Source organism: Clarias gariepinus, chromosome 8 (genome assembly GCF_024256425.1).
Source record: "Clarias gariepinus isolate MV-2021 ecotype Netherlands chromosome 8, CGAR_prim_01v2, whole genome shotgun sequence".
NCBI lineage: Eukaryota > Metazoa > Chordata > Actinopteri > Siluriformes > Clariidae > Clarias > Clarias gariepinus.
This window is the reverse complement of record NC_071107.1, coordinates 13997326-14021331: the sequence shown is the minus strand read 5'-3', so window position 1 is coordinate 14021331 and position 24006 is coordinate 13997326. Positions and strand designations below refer to the sequence as shown.

The window sequence follows — 24006 nt, the reverse complement described above, 5'->3', positions numbered from 1 at the left end:
GTCTTCAGTACTGGAGACAGTTTTTTTTCCCGAAATAGACTGAGGAATAACTATTTTTTTTAGTAAAGGTCCAGCAGGCTTTAGATCTAAAGCTCTAATATCTATCTATCTATCTATCTATCACTCTTTTTCTCTCTCTCTCTCTCTCTCTATATATATATATATATATATATATAGAGAGAGAGAGAGAGAGAGAGACAGAGAGATACTAAGTATGAAAAATATTGCAAGACATTTTTGTTTTAAAAAAAGTGTTAATTTTCCGCTATTTATGGATGCTTTTGGGACACACTGTAGTGATTTGACAGAAAGTAGTTGACAACAGACAGTCACACAAATAATACGTTTATGCATATTAGTAATTTCTAAATCTGCACAGTGGTGTCTAACTTAGACAGGAGCTGCTAGAGATAGTATGATTATTTTGCTAGTCTGCTCTTAGCTACTAAATTCAGACTATCACATATGACAGATGGTGAAAGGAAAAACAGCAGGGTATACATGAAGCAAGATCAAATAACATGTTGAAAAATAACTCAAGTAAAAAGCAATCATTTTGGTATTTGGTGCTCCTGCAAACCATCAACCCCTTGCTAAAATGTCAGTTGTTCTTCCAAACTATGGCCTCTTCAAGAATGTTTCTAATAGCGTTTTTCTCTTCTTTTGATATTCTACATTTTTAACTTTTAATTTTAATCTTTCAGTATTTTCTGCTTCCCAGTTTCATTTTAAAACTGTTGGCTTCTTAATAGATGTGTCTTTAGCATTAAAGTATTTCTGAATATCAATAATAAAAGTATTAAAATACTGCAGCAATATGTTAGTTAGGTGTACTGTAGTTTTAAAGATATTCTTTAGACAGGATAGCTCAGGTTCATATGATTCTTAACTTAAACAAATACTGTATGCAAAAAATTAAACATAGATCAAATAAATATGATTCTTAAAAATGATTCAGCCAACTATGTAGGTACTTTGAGAAAAAGACTAATGCAAACTGCGAGGACAAATCAGAGAAAAAAGAAATAAAAAATATAACAAATCTGCAGGTTTTGTTATTTAATTTTTCTAACTAGAGTCAGTTTTTTCAGTTTGGACTCCACCATAAAGGGCTTATTTAAGGTTTTATGTAGAAGCTTACAACCAACATAGGTTTTCAAAAAAAAAAGAAATTCTAAAAAGTTTTTTTTTTAAAGCAGACAAAAAATACAATGCTGCAATGTAAAATTTACAATATTGCCAAGATGCAACGACTGTTTTGTTATTCTAAACATCTGGTGATTACATACCGCTATCAAATGAAGGATCAGCATTGGGTATAACAAGCTGTACAGCCATGTGCCCTTATACCACTAGGATAGACGTAACTTAATATTAAACAGACTTTAAATAATTATTTTAAACAAAAAATTGTAATAACAGTGTTATAAAGAGAGTAACAGCATGCCATATATTTTAGATGAGAAAGGTGGAAAATTGGATGAGAAATGTGGAATGTTTTTCTAGGTTCTTGCACACACACAAAAAAAGCATACCCCTTTTTGTGTATAAGTGCCTGAATGTTGGTGATTGAGCTCTGTGATGGATTTATGTCCCATCCCAGGGTGTATTCCTGCCTGGTATCTACTGTTCCTTTTTTAAAATCTAATGTCAGTCCAGCATCTCAAACACAAACACTGAATCTCAATATTGAAGTTGTACATCCCTTTAAAAAACAAAGTCACCTAGTCCTATTGTGTTGTACAATTGCTGGATACTGATCAGAGATCCTTATGGCATGAACGTACATGCAGTCTGATGCTTCCATAACCAGCAGGATTACAAGATGTAGCTTAAACCAGCAGAATGCCACACTTTCACAGCATAGAAACTCCACCCTACACTGTACAGTGGACATGCAGGTAATAAATCATAAGTAAGCAATCTTGCCATCTTCATCTGGTGTATACTGTTACACAAGCAGAGCAAGGAATGATAGGATGAGCAAGCTGCACATCAACATCCTTAGCTATCACGGAAGGACTAACAGCAGATAAAATACAGTTTTCCTCATTGGTTATTATTTCAGTTAGTCGCACTATCCACAAACATTTTATTTTACAGTGCAATTAGAAAGCCCAACATTTCTGTATGTATTGCTTACTAAAATTTTAATGCATGCTTATTCCACACATGAATTATTAATATTACCATTTTCTTTCAGAAAAAATTACAAGTACAAAGCTTCAAAATGCACCCAATAATTGAAACTAAATGTAGATACAGCATGCATGTCACAGCTATATATACAGTGTATTGACTTTATTACACTTATCCTGACATCTGTAGAAACACTCATTCACACACTCATCGCCTATACCACTTAATACTGTATACAGGGTCGCGGGGGGCCTGGCGCCTATCCCAGGAGACTTGGACAGGGTGCCAATCCATCGCAGGGCACACACACATACTGTATACAAACAGTTTTACGCTCATTCACACAATTTTGTGAATGGCAAATCTGTGGGATCTGTGTCTTGAGGGAGGAAACCGGAGTACCCGAAGGAAACCTACAAAGCGCAAGTAGAGCATGTAAATTCCATGCAGACAGGGGCAGGAATCAAACCTGGCCGGGAATCAAACCTGGACAGTGCTAACCACTAAGCCACCGTGCCGTAGAACCAATCATTTTAATTTAGAAAGAATCATTTAAATTTGGCTATTTAACCAAAAACAACAACAACAACGACAACGAAAGCAACAAAAGCTTCTCTGTACCCCTAAATTATACATGGGCAAAGGGTTAAGGACCTTGGGCAAAGTCCTTCACCCTATGCCCATATATAATACCCTGAGCAATCCATCAATGTATCCTTAGCGCCAGGCCCGGAGAAATGTGTGGGCTGGAGCAGGAAGGGCATACGGGTGTTAAAAAGTGTAAAACCTATGCAAATAATTAGCAGTTTAAACGATCCAATGTGGCAAAAAAGTAGGGAAAACCTACTTTACTATGCAGTTTAACCAAAGAACAAATGCAGTAAATAACTATAAATGATATAAACTGTAAAGGACTGTAATATCTAATATAGTATTTAATACAAATACATTTTTCATGTGGCTAATGCCCAGTACTTTTTTATAAGTACTGGGCACACACAATAGATTTAGGATGTAACTGAGTGGAATGTTGATAGTCATAAGTAAACTCTTGTGGTGCTGGGATTTGAACACATGATTATTATCAGATATGTAATTTAAAGTCTTAACCATTAATCCACTACAATTAGCTCAGCAAGCTAGCGTTAGAGTCAGTGCAGTCTTTAAGTCCAAGTTCATTCAGTGATGAAGGTGGTTGAATCTATGCAAGTTAGTGGTGACTCAGAGTAACAGTTGGTTATACTTTCAAATCCCAGCACTGCCATGTTGCCATAAATAGGTCCTCGGGAGTGTCCTGCATCAACTGTAAGTAGCTTTAAATGAAAAGCCTCAGCCAAATGAGCCAATGTCCGGGACTATGTGTTATTTTAGAGAATGTAAGTTATTACAGTATTTTCTGGAAATATGCTTTACAGTTGTTTACCCTCATGTCTGACTTAAAAAAAGTACAGAAATGCATTTGAAAAGTGTGGAGAAATATGCATAATTTATAACTACCAGGTTGTCCCTGTTCCCCACAATTATATATAGATCACAGATTGATCCTAAAAGGTTTGTAATGAAGCAAACGCTGTAGAGATGCTAGATCTAAGCCATTTTTTAATAATTTATTGGGCATTTAAAACATGGTAAATATACACTATATCACACTCTTTGAAATGGATAAAATTATGTTTGTTGCGTATACACAATTGATGCTGTGGATAGAGATTACCCTGGAAGTGTTATATACTAATGAAGCTACACAATCCTGGCCAGGGTACATAAAAAAAAAACAAGCTACGAGTTCTATCCTTACCATCTACACCTAACATTATAGCATAACATCAATTGACTGTTATACTGTCCTTCCCTAATTACACCTGTTCTGTCGTTTAAAGCCACAGAGACAGATTTTGCCTCACCTGTTCTAAAACTATCATATTCAGTAACACACAGTTCACATAGACACAACATGCCGCCCCATTAACACACACACACACACACACACATATGAAAGTCTGTTTTCTGCTTAACTTTCTTACGCATCTCCCTGCTAGACACACAACATTTATTTAAGAGAAAATCCTCTCTGATCTCTACTGTCTACTGGCCGGCCACTGTTTCCCTCTTTTTTTTTCTCCTTTTCCTCCTTCCCAGTATGCCATTAGAAAGCCTTCCACCCACTCTCTCTCTCTTTCTCTCTCTCGTGCTCTCTCTCTCTCTCTCTCTCGAAGTGTCGATCTGTGTGTTGCCTTCAGGGCTTCTCCGGCAAAGGGAAAGAAAAGGCTTCAGCCCTCACAGCTGTTCTCAATGCTTCAGTCCCTATTGCTCAGCAACCGAGAACAAAACAAAAGCACATCCCCTCCTTTGTACCCTCCCTCCTGCACTCTATGAACCATTCCCCCTGCCCCAGCACCCACATACACGCCCCAACCATGTCCCCTAACCCTTTAAACCCCCTCCCACCCCCACCACCCTTGTACTCAAACGGCAAATCCTTTGTCCACATTCACTTGGCAAAATTGCCAAGGATATTGTGCAGTAACGGTGATTTGAGGTCTCAACTGCTGCTTGCTACTATAAATAAACTGCAACAACAAAACACATAATCAAGTAGCAAACTATCTGTCTGAACTGACTGTTTCATAGACGTCCTTTTTTCCCGCGACACTAAGGAAGGCAGAGCGGGTTCAGTATGGTCGGCTTGCACCAGACTGACCACGCGCAATACATATGCATCTGAAAGAAGAGAACTTTTTTCTGGCTATGCTGAAATTATAGATACAGCGATATTATTTGTGGAAAAAAAAATACAAAAAGGTTTTGCATAATAATCATACATTTTATGTGCAGCCCATTGCATAACTGGGTTGAAATAAACCAATAACGTTGGGTGTGCTCAGTCAGGCAAAAATACAGCTAATGATAGCAGACACAGCGCCTGTAAGCCTGACAGAGAAAGGGAGGGAGGGGAAGAGAGAGAGAGAGAGAGAATCAGTCAATATATGTCAGAGAGAAATAGAAAGGGGTGAATAAGACAGGGAGAGACACAATATAAGAAAAAAGGAACGGAGACTTAGAGAGGGTGAGAGAGAGAGAGAGAGAGAGAGAGAGAGAGAGTCAATATGTGGTTCGGTTTTGAGCCAGACAGGGAGAGAAATAGAATGAGAGAAAAAGAAGGAAGGAGACTCGGGAGCAAGAGAAAAAGAGAGGGAGAGAGAGAATCTGAGTAAATGTATGGGGGGGAGCAGCTGGCCATCAGTGAGCTCTGTTCTCACAGCATCTGTGGCTGTGACTCCCAGCAGCTCTCTTTTCTGTCTTGTGCACTTTGATTTCTAGCTGGTTAACAGAATAAAAAAGAAAGACAATATCTCCGCCGCACAACTGATCTGCGCTCATATACATTACAGCTGACAGACAATAGGGAAGCATGGAGCCTTTCAGCTGATCCACTATGTCTCGCCTCTGCCAGCCACAATCTTGGCAGTATCGTTGAGCACTGGTGGCGAGCTGGAGGCGTGGAGCTCATCTGGCACATGGTGCCTCCTGCTCACTCTTATTTTCATCCAGCCATTCTGTCACTCACTCATTATAGTGTTGGGCAGGTTGGATTAGAAATCAAGCATCTGTTTGGCAAATCAGAGGTGTGTGAACACCACACCTCTTACAGAGACAGCTGGAGTGCTTTATGTTATGTTATGTTATGTTATGTTATGTTATGTACATTGGGCCATAGAGGGAGCCATTGTTGAGCCAAATTGATGTGCTGTTCATATTAGAGTGTTAACGGGTCAAATTTGAACTCAACAAATAAAAAAATAAAAAAAGATAGCAAATCGCTGGTGGTCTTTGAAAGATCAGGTCAGGAATAATAAAAATACATAAAGAAATAGTAAAATAACTACACTCTTTAACTGTCAAGACAAAGAGACTTCTTTGGGTTTTTTCTCTTTTTTTTTGGAAAAACACTGTGATTAGCTAGGCTCATGCAGGCAGGAGTCTAGGAGTCGGCAGAGTGCGGTGTGATAATGGGGAGTTTTATAATAAGGGTGGAGCGGACTCAACTCCACTCGATCCACATAATGAGGGGCTTGGAGAAGAAGGCCAGCCATGAGAGAATGTGCCCTTTATTCCTGCTGCTTGTCGCCTGACTGCAGCCTCTGTTCACCAGGCCTGGCACACATTTATGATGCAAGGCACCAAACCAGCACTAGCAATGTGTCTCTTACTACAATGCTGGGCTCAGCTGCTAAAAACCAGGGAATGTTGGGAAACGGAGATGCAGCTGCCAATCTGCCGCTAAGTGTCATTACGGTGTAGGCACAGTCGTCAATGACAAACACCAGAAGAAACTGATAACAGAACCTTCTTCATTTAGCTATATTCACTTAAGTTCTTTTTACTACCCAACAAATAGTTTTACTTCTTTATATTTTTCATGTATAGTTTAGTATAGTAGTTTAACTATATTTCTTTTGCGTCTTTATGGGAGCTGATTATATCTCCAAATGCTCAATTCCTAAATTAATTTCACTAGTTTTAATAATAAGCCTGACATACTAAGCAGACGTCAAAGATCTAATGCCAACTTGAGTCAACTGATGATTACCTTTCAATCCTTTGGTGAAATGCTCAAGCACAATGCTTGATATCTGGTATTCACCTATACATACAGAATTTACTTACTCTTGGTCATTGTCTATACCGCTTTATCCTCCATACAGGGTCACAGGTTGCTTGAAGCCTATCGCAGGAGAGTTAGGGTATGAGGCAGGGTACACCCTGGACAGGTAGCCAATCCATCGCAGCACACACACACACACACACACTCAGCCAATTAGCCTGATCTGCATGTCCTAGGACTGTGGGAGGGAACTGGAGTACCCGGAGGAAACCCACCAAGCACGGAGAGAACATGTAAACTCTGTGCAGACAGACCTGAAGACTTGAATCAAACCCAGACCTTGGAGGTGCAAGGCAACAGTGCTAACCACTAAACCACCACACTATACAGAATTCATATTTCTTTCCAAAGGGGAAAAGAACAAAATCTTATACAAAATATTTTATTAAAATAGTACACCACTTATAAATATGACACATAGTGCACACAATTTTAACATGCTATTTGGTGTTGTATTGTGCAATGTGGAATGTAAACATTCATTCATTCAATTTATTTATTCATTTATATCTTGATTTCTTTTACATTTTATCTTTTTATAAGGCCTGCTTGAACCTATAGCCTTCTGTAAACTATTTTAAGGGGTATATTTTGAGAAATAAACAGCAAATAGGCCGAAGTTGCCCATATGCTGTGACATATTGAGATTTGCCATTTGCTCGTTCTGTTCACTTTTAATTTCCTGCACTAACTTGTTAAATTGAACAGCCAATCGGAGAACCCACTCGCCTGTCACTTCAACATACTCAATGAGCACTGACAAAAGTCAGATATACCACCAGGACTGTGGGTGACCATGAGCCACTAATGCTTTCAGTGTTCAACAGTTGGCTGCGAGTAAGAGAGAGGGAAAGATGGAAACAGACACAGGGAAAGAGAAACAGAGAGCCCTGTGACCTAGGCCAGAGCGTGGCTTGTGAGGCAAGGCTGCTGATCCTGCTTACCTGAGACACACACCCACCACTTCGGCTTATCCATTATTCAGCACAAACAATTCACAGAACAATAACACAGGACCATCTCAACTGGTCGATCATCATGCAAAGGAAAAAGCAGCCTTAGCGGTTATACCTATGCTGATTATAATATTTTGCCCAATAACAAATCGCAGCCATGAAAATAAATAGTTACAAAGTAGCATTTTCAATCTGTCTATTGTTTACCGATGTGCATTTTATTTTTAATCTGTAGGGTTAACAGAAATTAATCATATTAAAATCAAACTGTGGCAAAGCTACTTCCTGCACTAGTCATGTAATATCAAGTCCACATTAACAGCAGAAAGTGTCTGGGTGCTTAGTCATCAGAATTCCCCTGCTGTCTAGTTTTACATATTGGAACACAATAAAGCAAGACTGAGGAACAGAGAGCCACGCAGGCATAAAGAGCAAAATCCTGCTACTCAGTACACAACTTAACTTATGGTAATGTTCTACACTGAATACACAAGAAGTGGCTGAAAGGGTATATATAAAAGTGTATTATTATTATTATTTTTATTACATGCAAATACAGACTATATATATATAGTTATTATTCCTTTATTAATACATTAGATTTAAGTCATTGTCTCATTTTAAGTGAAATGTTGGAAATAAAATAAACTGGATATGTTTATATCAGGTTTCAGCTGGCGTTCAGTCAATATCGCATCAACACTGTGTCAGGAAGGGCATCCGGCATAAAAACCTGTGCCAAGTTATTGCGCGGATTGATGGTCCGCTGTGGTGACCCCTCAACAAGCGCAGCCGAAAGACTAACAACAACAAAAACTGTAATAAAGTATTTAATGATACATGTGGAATTGAAATTATCATCATTATTTTATTAACTTTGACAAGTTCTATAATTACCTAAGACCATGTTCTTCTGTTGGTCTTATCAGCACTTTATGTTCAAGGCTACTATCTCCCCAGTCACTGCTGCGCAGGTGTGAACGTGTTACATCAGTTCATTTGTGTGAACTGTGGTGTGAGCACAAGTGAATACCCCACTTTGATTTGCACCCCAATTTGATTTGCATTTATTGTGGTCTGAAGGTGTACCTGGTGCTGAAACAACTCAAAGAAGAGCTTAAACAGGAGCGTTTGGATATCTGCAAACAAAATTTGGACCGACACTCTAGAGAAGGTGAAAGTTTCTTAAACAGGGCCCCTAAGTGTTGCAGTGGTAAAGTCCTTGCCTTATCATCCCGAGATTGCTGGTTCGATCCGCGGGTGATGCTGTAGCCTCTCGCAGCAAAGGGTTTAGGGAGAGCCGATCGGCCGAGCTCTCTCACTTAGGTGGGATGGAAGGCACTTAGTGAAACATGTGACATTCTTTGGCCCTCCTGAGTAGCGGTTGTAGTAACCTTAATCTGGGAGCCTCTAGTGATGGGGAGGAATTGGATATGACTAAATTAGAGAGAAAATTGGAGGGAAAAATTTTATTTATTAAAGAAAGTTAAACTCATGCATTCACTATGAGCCTGAACGTAAGTGGCAGAGTATGGAATGGAAACATCCTCAATCACTGACCAAGGAAAAGTTCAAAAGTCAATCATCAGCAGGAAAATCGATGCTTAAATTTTTCTGGGATTCTTAAGGGCCATATTGGAACATGATGAAGAAAAAGGTTCAACAGACAACAGTGCTCATTACAATGAGATGCTCATTAAACTTTGGATTAAATGCAAAGGACTGCTATCTATGAGCACTGTGATCTTGCATAACAATGCATGTCCTCACACTTGACCCAGTGGTGCATTCGTGGCTTGCAGCTCAGCCTAAAACATTTTTTTTGAGCTTGTTGACAGATGGACAAAGTGTATTGAAAGGCAAGGAGAAAATATAAAAAATATATATTTTTGTCTTTTTAAATTCAACCGCTAGAGTAAGGACGATTTTTGACTTACCGTAGTAAATAGCTTTACTATCAATTTCACAGTTACTGAAAGATGTATTGTATTTCCTGAACATTTTGCTTAAATATAAATAACTGAGAAGTGCACCGTCAAGTCTAAAAGTTAGTGCCCCCTCATTTAATTTTATGGTTTTGTTTGTGTGTGTGTGTGTGTTAAATAATAAATAAAAAAAATCATCTGATCATAGCGGATCTCAGTACTATTCACATGCAACCTGAGACAAACAACAACATATATATTTTTCACTGGGCCATTATTTATTTAACAGAAATCAAGCCAAGAAAAAACTGGTGGGCAATACTTAGTGACGCTTGTACTGCTTCCACAGGTTTTAAGAGGGTAAGATGCAGTCAGGTGCTGCTAATCATCAGCCCTTGATTAATTTACCATCAGCAGGTGTGCAGACCTCTTTTCTTTAAAAGCCGATGTTTTAGCACTTTGCTCATCTGGAACATTCAGGTGTGAGTTACACAACGCCAAGAGGGAAAGACATAAGCAAAGGTCTTAGAAAAGGAATTGTTGCTGCACATCAATCTGGAAAAAGTTACAAAACCATTTCCAAACAATTTCGAGTTCAATGTTCTAAAGTAAGAAAGATTATTCACAAGTGAAAAGCATTCAAGACAGTTGCCACGAGTGGACATTCCAGCACATTCTCTCCAAGTTCAGACCATGCAATGTTCAGTAAAACAAACAAAACAAAAAGCAAATACTTTATCTCAGACCCTACAGGCCTCACTGAGCATGTCAAATGTTAAAGTCCATGACAGAACAATAAGAAGAAGACTGAAAACTTACGATTTGCTTGGAAGCATTGTCTGAAGAAACCTCTTCTAAAAGGAACATGGAGACTGAGCTCATCTGAATGTGCATTTGAACAAACCACAAGGTTTCTTTAACAATGTCCCATGGACAGATAATACCAAAGTAGAGATGTTTGGCCTTGTGCACAGTGCCATGTTTGGAGAAAATCAAACAGCATTTTAGCAGAAACACCTCATATCCACTGTCAAGCACGGCGGTGGAGGGGTGATGATTTGGGCTTGTTTTGCAGCCAGAGGACCTGGGAACCATGTGGTCACTGAGTCTACCATGAACTCCTGCATACACCAGAGCATTCCAAAGGCAAATGTGAGGCCATCTGTCTGGCAGCTAAAACTTTGTTGAAATTCAGTCATGCAACAGGACAATAATCCGAAGCACACCAGTAAATTTACATCAGAATGTCTGAAAAATAAAAGAATCAAGGTTCTGGAATTGCCTAGTCAAAGTCAAGACCTCGACCCAATTGAAATGCTGTGGTGGGACCTTAAGAGAGCTGTGCATAAGCAAATGCCCAAAAACCTCAATGAACTGAAGAAATGTTGTAAAGAATGAAACGAGAGACTGATAAAGTCATACAGAAAATGATTACTTCAAGTTATTGCTGCTAAGGTTGGATCTACAAACTATTGAATTGTGGGGTATTCAGTACTGCATACATAATTTTTTTATTCTTTAAAAAAAATTACATAGTGAATAAATTATATTTGTTGTTTTTCTGAGGTTGTATTTGCCTAATATTAATACTGATACCGCTACACTCAGATAATATTTACTATGTTTTTACCCCAAAAATTTGAATGAGAGGAGCAGGAACCTTTAGACATGACTGTATATTGCCCTCCCCTACAGTATGCACTATAACTATTTATCAACTAAGAGGAACATGAAATCAGATCAGTTTCATAATTCACAAATAAATGTCACATGATTCACAAATGCACTTCATGACCCACATATAAATGTCATCTGTTTCACAAATGTACTTTTTGATTACATTTAATTACAGACAGACAAATCTACCTTTACAAACGGCTCATCATTCATGAACATCTCTGCCTTTGTGTGTGGATTTTTGGAGACATGGTGTACCTGATGTAATGCAATTATGCTCTCGAATTTACATTCATCTGGTTGGCAGAAATTGTGGGAGACATTTGATAGGCTGCAGAAAATCCCCTTTAAAAAAAAAATTATTTGTGAATCCAACCACATCAGATAATACACACACAAATGGAGGGATGTTCATAAATGCTAAGAAGCTTATAAAGGCAAATTCATCAGTAGGTAAATAAATGTATTCACTAAAGAACTTTGTAAATCTTGTTACATTTATTCGTGGGTCACATAAAACATTGGTGAATGACGTTACATTTCTATGTGGATTAATAACTACTGTACATGTCCGACATTTATTTCTGAATTATGAGACTTCCTAACTGATCACTTACTGACTTCCAACCACATGAAAAGTCTCTTGATTAAATATAAACAGATACTTATATAAACAGATGTTTATTATTATACATTTAGTATATAAGTGTCTACCATCCAAATCGATGTTTAAGACGAAATTACACCCCCCCCCCCCCCCACTGTGCCCACTGTGCCCACTGTGCATGGTGGATGCATCGCTTCATGCGCTCCAAAGTCCAATCTTTATGTTCCTAGCAAACTGAAACCTTTTTCTGATTAGTCTCACTAACTAGTGGTTTTCTCATGGTTATATAGTTGTTTTTGTCCCAGACCTGTAAGTTCTTGTTGCATTGTGTGTTTGGAAATGTTCGTAATTTCACTGCTCAACCTAAAAATGATTTCTACCGCCAATGTTTTTACAATGCAACTTTACCAAGCATTTCAAGGGAATGATTTTTCTCTGTTGTTACTTTCACAATGTTGACAAATTGTTAGTTTATCACTGTCTTTTAAGGATATATCAGAGTTCTTAAAAGATTTCACTTGTTTAAAGTATCTCCTTGGCTGTTTTCTTTGCTTAATGCAGGCAACTAATTTGACCATTCAGAAAGGACAACTTTTTTTGACCAGACGATGTATAATGTATTAGAATGAAATCTGTAATTTGACTTACAGCCAGCACTATTATCAGAACAGCTGCTATAGATAATTAATCAACCTTTTGTCGTATCAGAATTGACCAGTGGTACAATTAGTCGTTATACAGTAATATCTAAGTAACCAAACAAGCACAATAATTTGAGCACACGCCCGGCAGAAAGTTTTTTTTTTTTTTTCTTCTTAAATGGTTTAAGGAGTGACTAATATGCGTTCACAAAGACAATGATGAGATGATCTTCAAACATGCATGCCTGAGTGATGAGTAATGAGTGCCATATAAAACAACGTTCAACTAAAACATGTGCCTATTCTAGTGGAACACTGAACGGGTTACAAATTGTTACTAATGGTAAGTAAAGAGTGTGAGAAGTTATGTGTAATGTTTTGTCAAAGCTTTCCATGCTTTGTTATGCCTCTGAGCATTGCTTGTCTTAAGACTATTGTAGCTCACCCCATCATCCTCCTCTGTTAAAGGTGGGCTGATGAAATATTTATGCCGCAGAAGGAAGGCCTCTTGCTCTCTAGCTCTTTGTGTGTGCGTGCGTGTGTGTGTGTGTGTGTGTGTGTGTGTGTGTAGCTGCTGCTCAAGAGAAATTCGATATATGCACCTCTGGAATTTCCACCACTGCTGCTGCTTTTAGAGTGGCACTTTTCTTAAAAAGACTGAAACATTATTGCATACTGTTATGAACCATCCCTTCCGTGTCATAGGGGTATGACAATGATACACCGTCTTAATACCTTTAATATGTATATTTGACAGAGAAATGTAAGAAATATATATATCCAACAAGAATCCAAGGCTAACATCGGCACAGACTTAACCTAACTGGACAGCTAATTGGCAGATTAGAAAAAAAACACCTTTTCCCAGTTTTTATCTATAACGGTTGGGTGAGCCTGTGCCCATGACAGCCTCAGATTCCTGTTGTTGGTTCATTAAGTCTGTAAAATTTTTTACTACATATACGCATCCTGGCAGTTCAAATCAATCTGACTATATTTCTCCTACCTTTCTTATTGGCAGGACAGACAGCTGATCTGTCCTCTGTTCTGCGTCCTGCACCGACCCATTTTTACCCATGCTATAACCGAAGGTTAGTGTAATGCATATAGTTAAACACCTCAGTGCTGTTACCATCTATTATCGCCACTCGTGGAATAATTCACATCCAGTCAGATTGCTCTGTCAGAGCTAGGTGTGGTATAATATATAATCAGAGGTGTCAAGTTACAAAGTACAAATACTTCGTTACCTTACTTAAGGAGAAATTTGGGGTATCTAAACTTTACTGGAGTAATTATTTTTCAGCCGACTTTTCACTTTTCACAATTATCTGTACTTTTTACTCCTTACATTTTAAAAATAGCATCGTTTTATTTCAGTTTGTCATTCAAAAAACAAAAAAAAAAAACATCTGGATAAATCGCGCCATCCGGATGGAGCGAATTTGATTGTGGTTGGATGAGAAGTATAAACATACCATTCCGACACCCTATTGGTAGGTACGTTATCCATCGCACCTGCACATGACGTCACGTCACACACTTCAGCAAGGACGTTTAAATAAAATAGCATTTTCGGTTGATAAGGTTGTGATAAGTAGATGAAGATGTCTGTGATAGAGACTCAAGATTCGAGCGAAATGTCACAACCAAGCACCAGCGAGGAAGGTAACAGCACCAGGAAGGTAACAGGAATTATATATATATATATATATATATATATATATATATATATATATATACACACACATATATATATATAGAAATTTTGATGAATCACTTGGATTAATCATTCATTCTGACAGCACTAATGTTTATTGTAGACAACCATACAAGGGTAATTGTTACTAAGCCTGCACTGGTACGCTAATTTTCTTGTATGTTGCCCTCACAGATTCCTGCAGCTAAGCTTGGATGTACATTTACATTCCAATGAAGTTTACCGATGACATGCCTCTGAAGTTTGACTTTTTGCACCATTAAAATACTTATAGGCAACTAGTTATCATATCTTCTTCTCCATAAAACATGTTAATGCTCAGTAGTACACATATGGTTCTTTAATGTATTTGCATTGTACTAAATTGCATTCATTTTCAATTGCCATATACAGTAACCCAAATCACTATGGCAGTTAAAAAATACAACAAAAAAACAACAACACATCTTTTCTACTCAAGTAATGAATGTGAATACTTTTGACACCACTGTATATAATAAATAATAACAAAAATAACCTTGGATGTGCACTATTATCATTATTTGCACTACTTCACACACTCATGCTATATACAGTACCACTTTTACTGTACAGGGTCGCGAGAGACCTGGAACCCTGGAGCCCTGGTACCAGGAAGAGTACACCATGGATGGGGTGCAAATTCATTGCGGGGCACAAGCACGCACACACACACACACACACACACACACACACACACACAGTCACCCACAGACTACAGGAAACTACACACACATAGACCCGAAGGTGGGACTAAAAACTTCCACCCTGGAGGTGCGAAGCCACAGTGCTAACCACTAAGCCACTGTACTGCCTATTTGCACTACCAATAGAAGTATGTGTATATATTACATGTATTCTGCAAAGCATCCCATATTTATGTGTTTCTGCTGCTGTGTCAAAAGTTTTTCTTTTCTTTAACATTTCATATTCACATGACAATAGAATTCAAACTGTAAAATGCAGCATTGTTTTTTTTTACAGTCTTTAACACAGAAAATACATTTCCTGTGAGTCATAACAGAAAGCAGGTCACTCTTCCAGCTCCTGAGATGAATTTCCCGAAAGACAAGCAAAAACATTAGCCTCTTTAAGCTTTGGCTAATTATTTTGTTATTCAGCTTAAAGTTTCTTATTCAGAACAATTATGAAGAACTCGATAAAACTGTGAAAATTAATGAGGTTTGTAGTTCAAGAATAAGAAATATAAATCTGGAGTACCAGGCTACTGTACACAGGACATCATAATACATACACAGTATATTTGGAACCAATCACTAATATGCAGAAAATGTATAAATTACACCCAGTCGAATCATCTACATTCAGGCCAGAGAGCTAATGAAGGCCTATGAGTAGCACTAAGCTAATGAAGTGACTACAATCAGGCTGAGCACTAAACTCAGTCATCCCAAGCAGCACTCTAATCTGGATTATCAGCAAACTTAGATGTGCTCCTCTAATCCTGCAAGGACAAAACCAAGACCACAACAATTTATTACAAGTGCATATGGAAGTGCAGTGGAATAAAGTACAGTTCATAAATTTCAGTTTATGTCTCAAAGGCATCACCATAGCCCACCATAAACCAACCCATGAGCAGGTTTTAATTATAACAATAATAATTACAATATTATTAGGTAATCATAAGCGAATAATGAGAGGATATGTGGACAGAAAACACAAAAATCTTAATTTGTTAAATCCAGCTGAATATATTTAGAAAGTGCATTATGGGTAATTTTTTTGTTTGCTTAATGCTAAAAAGCCTTTGGAACAGTTATCATGAAATAGAGTTGCCTTACATTTTACCACACTGTAAATGGTATATGACTTTAAGAAGGTTTCACTTCCTTGCAATTATATTAAAAATAAAAAAATATGCTATTGATAAACAACGCAATGTGAAATGCAGTCTGTGTTGCCACCCTTACTGGTGCTTAAAGATGTCAGCTTTACAGTTTTCCTTGCTCTGACAATCCTGATAAAAAAAATTATGGGATAGAATTAATTATGCATATTGTGAGATATATTTATGCGTTATTATCATAACTGATATTAAAACAACTACATTTTAGCACTGGTCAATTGGTGAAAGATTATCCAGAGTGTAGGAGTCCAGCTGAGAGACAATGCATAATCTCTGTAGAGATTTTTTATTTTTTTTTACTGATTTCTGTGTGTGTGTGTGTGTGTGTGTGTGTGTAAGAGAGAGAGAGAGAGAGAGAGAGAGAGAGATTGTGTAATTTTCATATATTTCTGAAATTCTTAAAAAAGAAAAGAAAAGAAAAGTCTTTTTTCTTAAAACTTGCTTATAGTGGAAGCCTAAAAGGCTGTCAATAAATATCTAGCCACATGCCTGCTATATATAATGCCTGGTCCTAGGACAAAACCTTTGTCCTACGTATTTTTAATTAAATGCATCTTCATGCCAACAAATGTTTTATCGTTTGTCCAACGTCACTTACAATTGAGACAGGATACAAAAACATCATGGAAAGGTAAGTGCAAAAGCACCCATTGCCAACTTTAGAGGCTAGGATTTACTATTAAGATGATATATGCCACATATTATTGTTCTTCCTTTGCACAAAACATGTGGTTCCATGAATGAGTTCTGGTTGGAAAGTTGTGCTACTGTATTTAAACTTTAAAGCTAGTGAATAAAAAATGGCTGTGCTACAATGGTATTCAGCTTCTGCAGCCATAGCATGGGTCATCTGAAGCCTTAAACCCAATAGAAAACTGTTGGGCAATGGAGAAATGATTTCCGTCAAGAGACCATCGTCTGTACATAAATCTTCAGAAAGCAATCAAGCTGACATGGATTGAGCAAGTGACACCAGAGAACTGCAGATGTATTTTTGACTCTATGCCCAGTCAGATCCAGCAAGTTTTAAAGAATAAAAGACTTCATTTTAAATATATTTTAAAAAATAACAAATTATTCTTATTATCTTGCTTGGCATAATTTTAAGAATAACATTAAATCACTGAATGGCACTTTTGTCCACAATGCATTTGACCACCACTGTGGTTATATTAAAGTTTACACAAAGCCTCAACAAAAACCCAGCCCTCATTCGCATTTTCTTCCAACTACATTGTGTGTATATCTACCTCATATGAGGATCATAGATTATTCATATTTTGCCTTGTTCTAACAAGGCTGATGTAAATAAATTGACTGATTCTTTGTCAAGGATCGAGATAGTATTACTAGCACTGAAACAGCAGCCTTTTGTTGAAAAATAACTTGTACATACCATATTTAAAGCCAAATTTAGCTTTTAATATATCTAAAAATATGTTTTGTATAATTTTTACTGACTGACCAACAACTAGTCTAAGTGATTTCTGAATAAACATGTTTCTGTTAGGCCTTGTTATAATTAAAGGAAACATAAAAATTCTTGTTATAAAATATTTGGATTTTTCTTTGTTGTGCATATACATCATGATCTGTAAAAGTAAAAAAAAAATAAGCATGATGCTTATTTAATTGAGCTATACAAATGAGCAGTTCCCCTATCTGTAACACATTTTTTCTCAACATCTCAGCAACACAGCAGCTCTTGCTGAGTTGAAGAGGGTGTGTTAGAGCAGGGAAACACACCAGGGTCCAGGATAGGACAGGGGGACTCCAGGGCCCGATGTGAGAAATTTGTGCAGTAGTTCCTGTAAATAAATTATATATATATATATATATATATATATATATATATATATATATATATATATATATATATATACAGTATACCAATAGGGATTTTACTGTCAGTCATAAGAGGTCACTGCAGCAGTTCTTATCATCTGCCACGTTACGTAACTGTACCATGAGCACGCGCGTCCTGTTGTACTGAGCGCAGCGGTCCGAGCTCGCGGACATGTCACGTGAGCCACGGTCATTTAAAACATCAGCGGTGCTTCAGCTTCAACACGGACGGGGTTAAAACGCACGCATGCATGGACACACACACACACACACACACCAGCACACACTGAGAGGCGTCATGCCCTATAAACCACTTTAAATGCTACTGCAAGCATGTAAACTTGCCAAATTGTTGTATTAGTGTCGCTGTGTCACTTACCCCGTTTTTAAACGCACTATCCGGTCCGCTTTAGCAACTCATGTAGCTCCTGCTCTGAAGTAAACTACTGCACCGTTTAGTGGTATAGCGCGTACGGCTGCCCGATTTCACATGGCACTTTCTGCATGTAACCCGTCAGATCATTTCAGCGTCAGACGTCTCGCTTGTCCACTCGCATGAAGCAGGTTAAAGATTTGGTAACCGCATGTCTCGGCTTGAATTGCAGAACATCGGAAATGACTGACAGATCGAGCACTGACTCGAGGGCTGAATCACGGCTTTAACCCCGCCCACTGTGTGTAAATCCGCCAACAGGAGTGCTCTGTAAGCCAGCCGCGTGTGTTAAAGAGGCTGCTGTAAATTGTTTTTTTTTTTTTGTTTTTTTAAGTGACAGAGCTTAACTTCCAACGAGATGCACCCTGCAAATATAAAATTATATATATATATATAATTATTATTTTTTTTAAATACACACACACACACACACACATATATATATATACCTACAGTATAGTGGCATCTCTGTTAACAGCCCCTGTGGTATGCATAAGGCCTATCAGTCTCACTCCTTATAGTGGTTAAGTAAAGAAAACGCAGCATTTAACCTGACAATTGCTTTACTCAAGTGTTTTCTTATTAAGTTCAATCTAGGCTGTGTAACAAGAGATGGAGTGTTCAAGATGTCATCCAGTTTGATGACAGCTTTAAGATGCTTTTGCAGATTGTGTATCATATTTTAACAAGCAATGTGTAGAGGTTGGCGGCCCGGTGGCTTAGTGGTTAGCACTGTCACCTTGCCACGGCAGGGTTCGATTTCCAGACAGGTTTCAATTCCTGTCTCTGTGTGCATGAAGTTTGCATATTCTTCCCAATCTTGGTGGATTTCCTCCGGGAACTCTAGTTTCCTCCCATAGTCCAAAGACATGCAGATTAAGCTAACTGGCACTCCCAAATTGCCTGTAGTGTATAAGTGTGTGCCTTGTGATGGATTGCCACCCTGTCCAGGGTGTACCCCAACTCTTGCCCTAAGTCTCCTGGAATAGGCTCCAGGCTCCCTACAACCCTGGATACAGGATTAAGCTGTACATACGATAAGTGAGTGTATAAAGGGTTCTACTAGTCTATGCAATCTATTTATTTATTTTCTGTTCTGCTTATTCTGCAGAACAGAAAATAAACTTGCCTGATACGAGGCAAGTCAGGTAACAAGACAGAGGGGAACCTGAATGTGACGCCAACCCATTGCTGAGTACAACCAGACACAAACACATTTAGAAAACACCCAATCATTACGGGCAATATGGAAACGCTAAGTAGTCCACTATGCATATCTTTGGACTGTGTAAAGTAACCAAAGTACCTAAAGGAAACCCACCTAGCACAGGGAGAACATGCAAACTCTAACCAGAGGGGAGATTTGAACCCCCATCCCTGGAGGTGCAAGGGAGCAGGCTATATAGTGCTTGATATGAACTTTTTTTTACTCAAAATGTATACAATATGGATGGTACAGTGCCTTAATGCTAGCATTGCGCCACAAACATTGGATACGTTTTAAGAGGAAAGGTTAAGATCTGTAACTATACAGCACTGCTTAGTTTGTCCCTCTACAGAAACCACTAACGTTTCTATGCAAAACTGTTCAACATAAAGTTTCTCTTTCAGAAAGGATGTTAAGTCTAACCCTTTGGGAGATTATAAACCTTAACTGTTAGAACAACCCATGTGGAACCTGTTATCCTTAGAGTTAAGTTAATATTCACCTGGTGGTTTGGTGAAAACAGTTATTAATCTTGGATCATGCCAGGTGTTTAAGTAGTGTTTGCCATCCTGTCTGTGTGTGGTGATTATCTGCTTACCAGACTCTCTCTCTCTCTCTCTCTCTCTCTCTCTCTCTCTCTTTCTATCTATCTATCTATCTGTTTACATAGTAACATCTCCAGTGTTGATTGCTTTCAGGGTTCATTTGAGTCTAACTGGACCTATATAAACACTATACGGTGTTAATTGAACACTTAGAATTTTGCTATCTATCTATCTATCTATCTATCTATCTATCTATCTATCTATCTATCTATCTATCTATCCGTCTGTCCATCTGTCTGTCCATCCATCCAACTATCTCTCTATCTATCTGAATACTTCACATGCAACACAAGGACTATACAAATCTCATCTTGCATCTTGCATACAACCACACAGAAGACCTTAATGTATTCAGTTATTCATATAGTTAGCTTACAGAATATTCAACTATCCATATAATCCACAGAATTATTGATCCAACTAAAATAAAATATGCAGAGCTAAGATTTTGTGTAAAATGAGGCAGAATGTAGGCCTAAGTAAAATACTCTATATGGCCAAGCCTTTTTAGACATCTGACTTTCATGCCCACATGTGAGCTCCCCCCCAAATTAAAGCCACAAAATTAGAATCATAAAATCATATAGGGTGACTTTGTTAGCTGTAGCATTACAAGTTCCCTTTACTGGAACTAAAGAAACCAAACATGTTCTAACATGACAATGCCTCTGTGCATTTATGGAAGTTCATAAAAATATGGTTCGCCAAGGTTGGTGTGAAAGAGAATGAGTGACCTGCATCGAACTCTGACCTCAATGCAACTCTACACTTTTGGGATGTACTGGAACACTAACTACACTGTGAGGGACAAATCCCTCAGCCATGCTCCAAGTGTTGATTTGTGAGGTCTGCTCCTAGTGGGGTCTTCTCAGAAAACTGGAGCTAATGGGGAACTAAATCTGGAACTGGAACTTTGACAATCAGGTGTCCACAAACAATTTGCTATATAGTGTATTGTATGTAAAAAAAAAATATTTAGTGGTATAGTCAAATCATTTGCTTTAGACCAGGGAATCACCAGGACCATGATGAATGTGATGTGATGAATGAGCAACTTAGTTTGAACAGTCTTTGCTTTTTTCAATGTCTGCTGTATAGGTTCTATCACTCTGTACATATTTCTAGATGCTGTGTTTAAATACATTTAAAAAATTCCCTATAATGAGCTTTACATTTAATGTAGCCAAGGAACTTGTATAATGCTTGCTTATGTTTATAAGAATGCAATAAGAAATGATTATATACAGAAGCAGAAGAAATACCCAAAGTGAGGTAATTTAAGGGAAATTTTGGCCCTGTTATACAGACGACATTTTCCCACTGTGGTATTGTGCAGGTCCACCTGCTCCTTTCTTCAAAGGGAAATGTCAGTGCAAATCAATACAAGTTCTTCTGACTGATCACCTTTTTCCTAGCTGAATTACTGTTTTGATGGGAATAAATGAATAGGGGTCAACTAAATGCTTTGATAAACATGACAATTATATACTGTTGCTACACTAACCAGATTTCAGCTCACAGATTTTACAGGGGCAGTGGTGGCTCAGATGGTTAAGGTTTTGGGTTATTGATTAGAAGGTTGGGGTTCAAGCCCCCGCACCTTCATGTTGCCACTGTTGAGCCTATGAGCAAGGCCCTTAACCCTATTTGCTCCAGGGGCACTGCATTCTGGCTGCCGCTTCACTCCAACCCCACCCCAACTTCCTAACTGGGATATGCAAAAAATTAAATAAATAAATTCACTGTGCTGTAAGGTACATGTGACGAATAACTAAAACTTAATCCTATTGATCACTTACAGGGAGATTATTAAATGACATGTTATACAGCAATCTCCATTTGTGTCTCCCCCAATGGAGTGAATATATTTTTGGAAAAACATGTTCAGCCCTCCAAAGGTAAAAACAGATATTTGTCAGTAGGTAGATAATTTTTATGCATTTGCTTTAGTATTACCCATATTATAAACTGTCATAGCTTTATTTATGGTGTAAATGATTTTGCACTTTTGACTCAGACAAGTACTGCGGAAAAGGGACGCTTCGGTCTTTAATGTTGATAAGATTTTGCAATGTATCCTTTGCCCCTGACTAGTGTTCTTATGGTACATATGATCTTTTAAATTAGCCAAAATAATTAACATGCTTATCACACAATAGTTTAGCAGCTTGTTGCTGCTAAACCCTTCCAGGCAGTCCAGATTTGTAGTAGAGAGACAGCAGCAGTGACAGAAAATCAGGTCGTATTGCGCCATCTAGTTGATGGACAAAGTTAGTGCACTTGATGAGACCCTTTTCTTGTGGCTCAGACACTACATCCACCCACACAGACTATACTGTATGTAGAAATTCTCTTTCTCTCTCTCTCTCTCTCTCTCTCTCTCTCTCTTTTACACACACACACACACACATGCACGCACGCATACACACACCATCTCATGCACTTTTCATTCCCATTTGATTCTGGTCAGGACTACAGCAGATCGCGACCCTTTTCAGGGGCCTCTGCAAGTTGGTTAAGGCAGAGGTTTTAACCCCGACACACACACACACGCACAATTGCACATTGGTTATAACTGCTTTGTTTTTGGTAAGTGGTAGGAAACCAGAAAACCCAAGGGAAACCGACACAGACACAGAGAGAATGCACACAGAAACTCTGAGAGTACCCTGAGCTTTTTTTTTCTTTCTTTTTTTCTTAATCAAACTCAAGACTTTAAGTGTGTAATAAGGCAATGCTTAAATAATTAATCCATAAATCCTAAAAGTTTATTTTTTATACACTTATTGCAAAATCAACTTGCACGTCTGGTCTGCAGTTCATGTTGCACATGGAAATGAGATATTTAATAACTGACTTTAATTGGGTGCTGTTTAACTCACTATTTTTGTAGATCTAAGCACCATTACAGACTGACTTAGACCAGCAAGTGGTTTTCCAAGCATGTATTTAAAAACAAAAAGGAAGTAAAACATTAGAAAATAAAATAACCTGTTTAAATTTTTTTGCTTTCCAGAAAAACATATATATTAGGTAGCACTGCTACCTCACAGTTCCAAGGTTCCTGGTTTCTCTCTACGTTCCTGTGTGAATCTGTAGTTCTTCCGACATCCTCTAGTCTAATTTGCCTGTAGGTTTGCATGACGTTGGATCAGTGTCTGGCTCATACCCAGTGTTCCCAGAATAGGGACTGGATCTACCATGACCTTGACCAGGATAAAGCACTTACTGAAAATGAATAAATAAATGAATGTTTTAGTTTGTATGAAGTGAAATGTTATACACTATATGAGTAAAAGTATATGGACACATAACCATCACACTAATATGTGCCCATTCCAAAACCATGTCCATGGACACAGTTGGTCCCCACTTTGCTGTTACAACATTCTTTATTCTTCAGGGAAGGCTTTTCATTAAATCGTGGAATGTGGCTATAGTATTTGTGCTTATTTATTCACAAGAGCATTAAGGGGGGTGCTCACTGATGTCCGAGCCTGAAAAGGCCTGCTGTATAGTCCAATTCATGTCAAAGGTGTATAGTGAGGTTGAAATAACCAATTAATTAATAGACCATATGCTTATTTATCGGCAATATCTAACCATGTTTTCTATAGGTAAAATGTCATGGCCCAATAAATCTTTACTCTTATGGAAAAAAAGAATTTAAGTCACTCCTGGACTCCTGTTTATCCAT

General features: G+C 38.0%; 1 protein-coding gene across 2 annotated transcripts in view; it reads right to left on the bottom strand.

Moving 5' to 3' along the window:
* The window catches only part of sertad2b (SERTA domain containing 2b), a 39686-nt gene extending 21015 nt beyond the window's left edge, over positions 1-18671 (bottom strand). For both annotated transcript variants that reach the window (XM_053502206.1, XM_053502205.1), the window contains exon 1: positions 18444-18671. The gene's annotated coding sequence lies outside the window, so the exon portion shown is untranslated. The remainder of the gene's footprint in view (positions 1-18443) is intronic.
* Between the last annotated feature and the right edge of the window lie 5335 nt (positions 18672-24006).